Below are 6,034 nucleotides of genomic sequence, written 5' to 3'. Positions count from 1 at the left end.
CTTGTGTTTAGTTTCTTACTTGATTGCATTTGAACTTGAAAGCATAACTCTGACTCTGTTCCTGGATCCAGCTGTTGCTTATTTTCTTTGCACCAGCACATTCAAGGTTTTTATTGCCAACTGTAAGCTTCCCTTTTCATACGTTAAGTTGGAAGGGGTGTACCCTGGGAGATCTGAAAGTCTATATATATATACTCTTCTAATATAATGGAAAGGGGAAACTGTATAGTACATGTCAAAGGCCAGTTGTTTCTGGCTCCTTTGCCACACTTAGATAATGTCACTGTGGGGAAGTCACTAAACTATGTCTCTATATTTGTAAAATAGAGATAATTATATAACTACTCTGGTGGCATGAGCTTCTTAGACCATGTACATAAAATTCTAGCAAGGTGGTCACAGTACCTGTCTCTCTCTCAAAACAAAACAAAACAAAACAAAACAAAACAAAAAACCAAAAACCAAAAAACAAAAAACTAAAACTAGATCTATCATATGACCCATCTATAATACTCCTTTTCTCAAAGGACACCAAGTCAAAATAGCAAAGATGCTTACACATCAGCGTTTCGGTCTATTTCTCAACAAGAGGAAAATCATGTTGGGCACAGGAAGTCTAGCCAACTAGTCAAGGCTGGTGAAGTCATGGATCTTGGGGAAGAACATACAATTCCTACTTAACTAAGCCAGCATTATTCCTAATTGCATTCTAAAAGGAAAAAAGGAAAGAAAACATGTTCTATATACACACTAGAGATTGGTTAACCATAAATATGAATGAATATATATGGTGTGCAGGAAATGTATGAGCCTGGAGACAATCAGATTAAGTGAATTGAGACAAACACCACATTTTCTCTCACTCATGGGCCCTAGATTTTATATAGCTTACATAACATTGTGTATGTCCATATGACACAAAAGTAGAAGTGTAAGTATCTAGGGGAACAAGGGGAAATAATGAGAGACATAGGGAGAAGATGCAAAGAGGAGGGGACGTTACAGAAATATGTTTAATGTATAATATATACTTGTATAAAAATGTTCTCACATAGCACAGTACCATACATAATGAATATATACAATGAAAACTGCACAACAAATATGCCTATTACTCTAGGCAGGCTGAACCATAGGGGAAAAAAAAAAGCAAATTTAGCCTCCTGTGTCTTCTTTGTTCCATTATAGTTCGGGCTGCCTTTGGAATCATCAGTGTGGGTCATGGCCTACTGAGAATTCTGGCCTCCAACCTTCGTCTTCCACTCTGGGATCTTCATCTCCTTTCTGTCTTTTCCTCTTTATCCCAATGACCCTTTTCACTATTATCTGCATGTTAATGATACCAATATTCATGTCTCCAGGCTGGAGATAAATCTCCTTTGTGTATTCTACTGCAATCTTGAGACACACCTCTAATAGGACATGTCTGCTAGTTATGCCAGTCAATTTTCTTTTCTTTTTTTAAATTTATTTTTTATTGGATATTTTATTTACATTTCAGATGCCATCCCCATTTCCCCTCCCTAGAAAACCCCTATCCCATGCCCCCTTCTCCTTTTTGCTTTTATACAATTTTTTTTAATGTTAACCAAAGGCTTTATAAGTTTGGTAATGCTCAATATCAATCAGAAGTGTAACCTAATACCCAACCTAGATATATGAACTATCTTTGACAGGCAGAGACATGTGAACATCTGCCTCCATGTCTGACCCCCCTCTCTCTTTCTCTCTCATCACCTAGCTCCTCCTCTCCTTTTCTTCCTCCTCTCCTTACTCCTCCTCTCCTTTTCTTCCTCCTCTCCTTACTCCTCCTCTTCTTCTCCATACTCCTCCCACCTTAGCTCCTCCTACATATCACCCTTCCTGTTAAAATAAAACTTTTCTCTCAAAATACAGTTAGAGCATAACTATACCAATTTATGTCAGTAAGGTGCAAGATAGACCTAATACCCAGTCCATCATTTTGTTGACTAAGCAGAACCTCTGTCATCTCTCCTAAATAAAAGACTTAGTTCTGAACCTGGCTTTTTTTCTTGGCTTTAGAATGAATGTCAGCTGAAAACCATCTTCTCAAATCTTTTCTCTCAAAGTAAATAGCAAGGATTGGCTATGAGACTATAAGTTTTCAACTCAGTCAGAAATCCAGAATGATTGAGTTAACTGACATTATGGGAAGCACAAAGCATAGCTTCTAAAACTTAGCCAATTTATAGAGACCGCTGAACACCTGGACAGTCCCTATACTATGCCAGTCAATTTTTTTAATTGGATATCTAAGAGGCACATTTAGGACTAAACTCATGATCATAATCTCCTGAAATCAAAATCCTCCTCCCCTGGCCTTTATCTTTCTTGCAAATGTCAATTCGACCCAAGATGCCTTGACTTCATCTTTGATTCTTTTCCCCATACTCCACACCCAACCCAATGGAAGGAAAGTCCAGTTGGTCCTAGCTGCAGGAATCTAATAGCTTGTCACCAGCTCTGCTGATACTGTCACAGTCCAAGACACTCCCCTTCCAACCACCATCATCACCATCATTATATGACTACAACAGGTCAACAGTCTGCTGCAGCCCCATCTCAAGGCAATGGCCCAAGCCAGTGGTTCTCAACCTGTGGCTCGCAACCCCCGCAGCAACTCTCCATCTCCACAAATATTTCCACTGCGGTTCATAACATTAACAAAGCTACAGTTATGAAGAAGCAACTGGGTAACTTAATGGTCTGCGGTCACCACAACACGAGGAACTGTATTTAAGGGTCACAGCATTACAAAGGTTGAGAACCACTGGTTTAAGTGAAAGCAGTTGGGTTCTCTTTTATACCATACCTTCCAATTCCAAGAAACTGAATGAGTTGTTCCTTGCGTTGTCCCAAGACTGTGCTACCTCTGCTTTGCTCAGACTTTGGAAACAGCTACCTCCTGATCTGTACAGAGTTGTTCCCTCCTTTCTCCTGTTAATTAGTAAGGCCATCTTCTGCACCCTGCACAGTGGCCGCCCTTCTCCTCTCCAGCCTGGAGTCTACTCTCCCCTCTCCCCAGTTGTGCTGTCTCTGTGGCACCTGCCAACATCCGACATATGTCTTTACACATCTGAAGTCTGTCTTTTCCTTCAATACCAGATTTAAGAAGGCAAGAACCTTCTTCTTGGCAGTAGTACCAGCACCTAGAAAGTTCTAGGCACATGCTGGCATTTAATTTTATGTCCATCTATTAAATAAATGAAACAAATGGTTATGAAAATTTGCCTTTAAGAACAGGAGATTGAAATAACCCTTTTAAGCCTGAATAGGATTTTATTTTTATTGAAATATTTCAGTATCCTAATTTAGTGTTTATCTAAGTTTATTTACACAGTTGAACATGGGAAGATGCTGGGATGATAATTAATTTGCCCTTCAAGGCTGGTGATACAGAGAAATATTTAAAACTGCTTGGCTATAACATGGCTGTCTTCGTGCATGCTCCACTGAGCTCTACTGCTGAGTTACTTATTTCCAAGAGGAGTGGTAATTTCTTAAAGGGATAAGCATCTTTAGCCTGGACTGATGCAGTCACTCATGTAAGAACATGGAAAAAAATACCAATTGCTCATGTCAAGGAGCAAAGGGACGAACAAGACAGAAAGGGGCTAAAGCCATCTCTCTTTTTGGAGGATAAATACACATGGAGTTAGTTTCACTCAGTAACTATATGGCTTCACTTCTTTAAACCTTAATTCCACTTTGTGAAGTGGGAGGCATAGAGTATGGTATTTATGAAGCCCATTCTCTTTCTCTCTCCCTCCCTTCCTTCCCCCCTCCCTCCCTCCCTCCCTCCCTTCCCCCTCTTTCTCCCTCTCCCCTCTCTCTCCCTCCCTCCCTCCCCCTTTTCCCTTCCTCCTTCCCTCTTTTCCTCTCTCTCTCTCCCTCCTTCCCTCCCTCCCCCTCCCTTCCCCCTCTTTCTCCCTCTCCCCTCTCTTTCTTCCTCCTTCCCTCCCTCCCTCCCTCCCTCCCCCTTTCCCTTTCTCCTTCCCTCTTTTTCTCTCTCTCTCCCCTTCCCTCCCTTTCTCCCTCCCCCCTCCTCTCTGTCTTACACACACACACACACACACACACACACACACACACACAGAGAGAGAGAGAGAGAGAGAGAGAGAGAGAGAGAGAGAGAGAACACTAAAAAAGGTCACATCTTCAGACTCTTAGATAAAACTTCTGTTAAGGGACTAGAGCAATGGGTTACTGGTTAAGAGCGTTTATTGTTTTTGCAGAGTACCTGGTTTGGCTCCCAGCACCCATATCAGATGTCTCACAACTGCCTGTCACTCCAGTTTCAGGGCATCTGATTACACCTGATGCATATAATCTCATGCAAGGACACACACAGCCATGTATATAAAATAAATCAATCTTATAAAACCTCCTGTTAAAATGGAAATCTCCCTGGGGGCCAATCTTCCTTTCCGCAAAATGAAAAGATGTTTTTGTCTAAGGCAGATTCTAAGGGTCATATTTGTGCATGTGTTTTGTTTGTCCGTTTTTCTCCTTATTTTCATCGTGCTTTTTAAAATTCTGCCCCTCCCCCAAAATGATCATGAAATTAAATCTCTCTCTTTCCCCCTCTCCCTTTCTTCTGTTATTTTCCTTTTGTTTTTGAGCTGTTTTTTTGCAGCTGTAGTCACACATATACACAGAAGATGAGGTCTTGCGTCACACATTTATAGACATGCTATACAAAGTTTTGTTTTGGAGACTGTCAGCAATGCCTTGAAACAGTGTGGGGGAGCAGAGCTCACTCTTGAGAGCTCAGCTTTGCAGGAGGACAGGAAATAGTCTATTGAGAAACTGATGACATGAAAACGCTGAAATCCATCTTCAGCCTTGGTTCTGGTCAGTTTGATTGGGAAACAGCAGCATTTGAAAACCGGATGTCTCCTTCTCTTATTCCTGTGATCTTTGTTATGATTTCTAGGTGAAGATTCAGGCTGCTAGTGTAGGCTTTTGGTTGGCTGATCACTCAAAAGGTCGACTAATGATTGTCTCCTAGCCGTGGGCCTTGGGTGGTTGTACAGGTGCAGAAACAGAGAAAACAGAAGGCCTGGGTTTGAGATGCCCTGATAAAAGCCTGCATGAAAGGGACTTCATGTTAATATTTAACAAATGTGCATGGGCACCGGGCTGAAGTGGGAGCAGCTTTCTGGAAAGATGTTTATCAAATGGCTATCAAATCTACAGTCCTTTCTGGTGTGTGTGTGTGTTAAAATATGCTTGTAATCTGTTCTTGGGTAGTTGACAGACTAACTTTTTGGAGTGGTTATAAAAATATACACTCTGATTACGTTTAGAATTAAATTTAAAATGCCTTTACTGGGTTGTGTCAATTGAAATTATATCAAAAATGTTGGCAACCAGAGAGCAGAGACACATTCTAGGTGATGACCTGATTCCATATGCAGACCAGCACTGGGAAGCCAAGGATGGGGAGACTCAAGGGCGAGTTCTAGCTGAGGAGAACTTGCCTTTGCCCTTGAGGGGTGGGCATAGAGTGAATAGTCATCATAGGACATCAGATACATTGCCTGTCCCCCTGACTCATTTAACGGTCAAGAAAAAGATGGTGGAGAGAAGGGTGGAATGGACAGACCAGGAACTTATTATAGTGTATGTATTTCCCCTAGCATTTTGTCAAGCACACCCAAATGCTCACCAATTCTACCATCTACACTTTGCATCGTTCAATCCATCTGAAGAACAGTAGTCCTATAAGTTTTGACAAAGATTGTGTGACACAAACACACCTAGGTACAATGTATACTGTCAACTGTGCCTCTTCCCAAGTAATTCCTGGTCCTACCACACTCCCAGAGGCAGTCCACAGCCATGTGTGTGAGATGGGGATGCATGTTTGTGTCTTAACATTGGCTAATTTTGCCTGTCTAGGAATTTCATATCATACTCATAAAACATGTGCTCTCTTGTATATAAAGATCCCTTTACTTGACTTAATATTTTTGAGATGTCTGCTTCTGAAAAGTTGAACTAATATCCA

Source organism: Arvicanthis niloticus, chromosome 19 (genome assembly GCF_011762505.2).
Source record: "Arvicanthis niloticus isolate mArvNil1 chromosome 19, mArvNil1.pat.X, whole genome shotgun sequence".
Classification (NCBI taxonomy): Eukaryota; Metazoa; Chordata; class Mammalia; order Rodentia; family Muridae; genus Arvicanthis; species Arvicanthis niloticus.
This window is presented reverse-complemented; position numbering follows the sequence as displayed.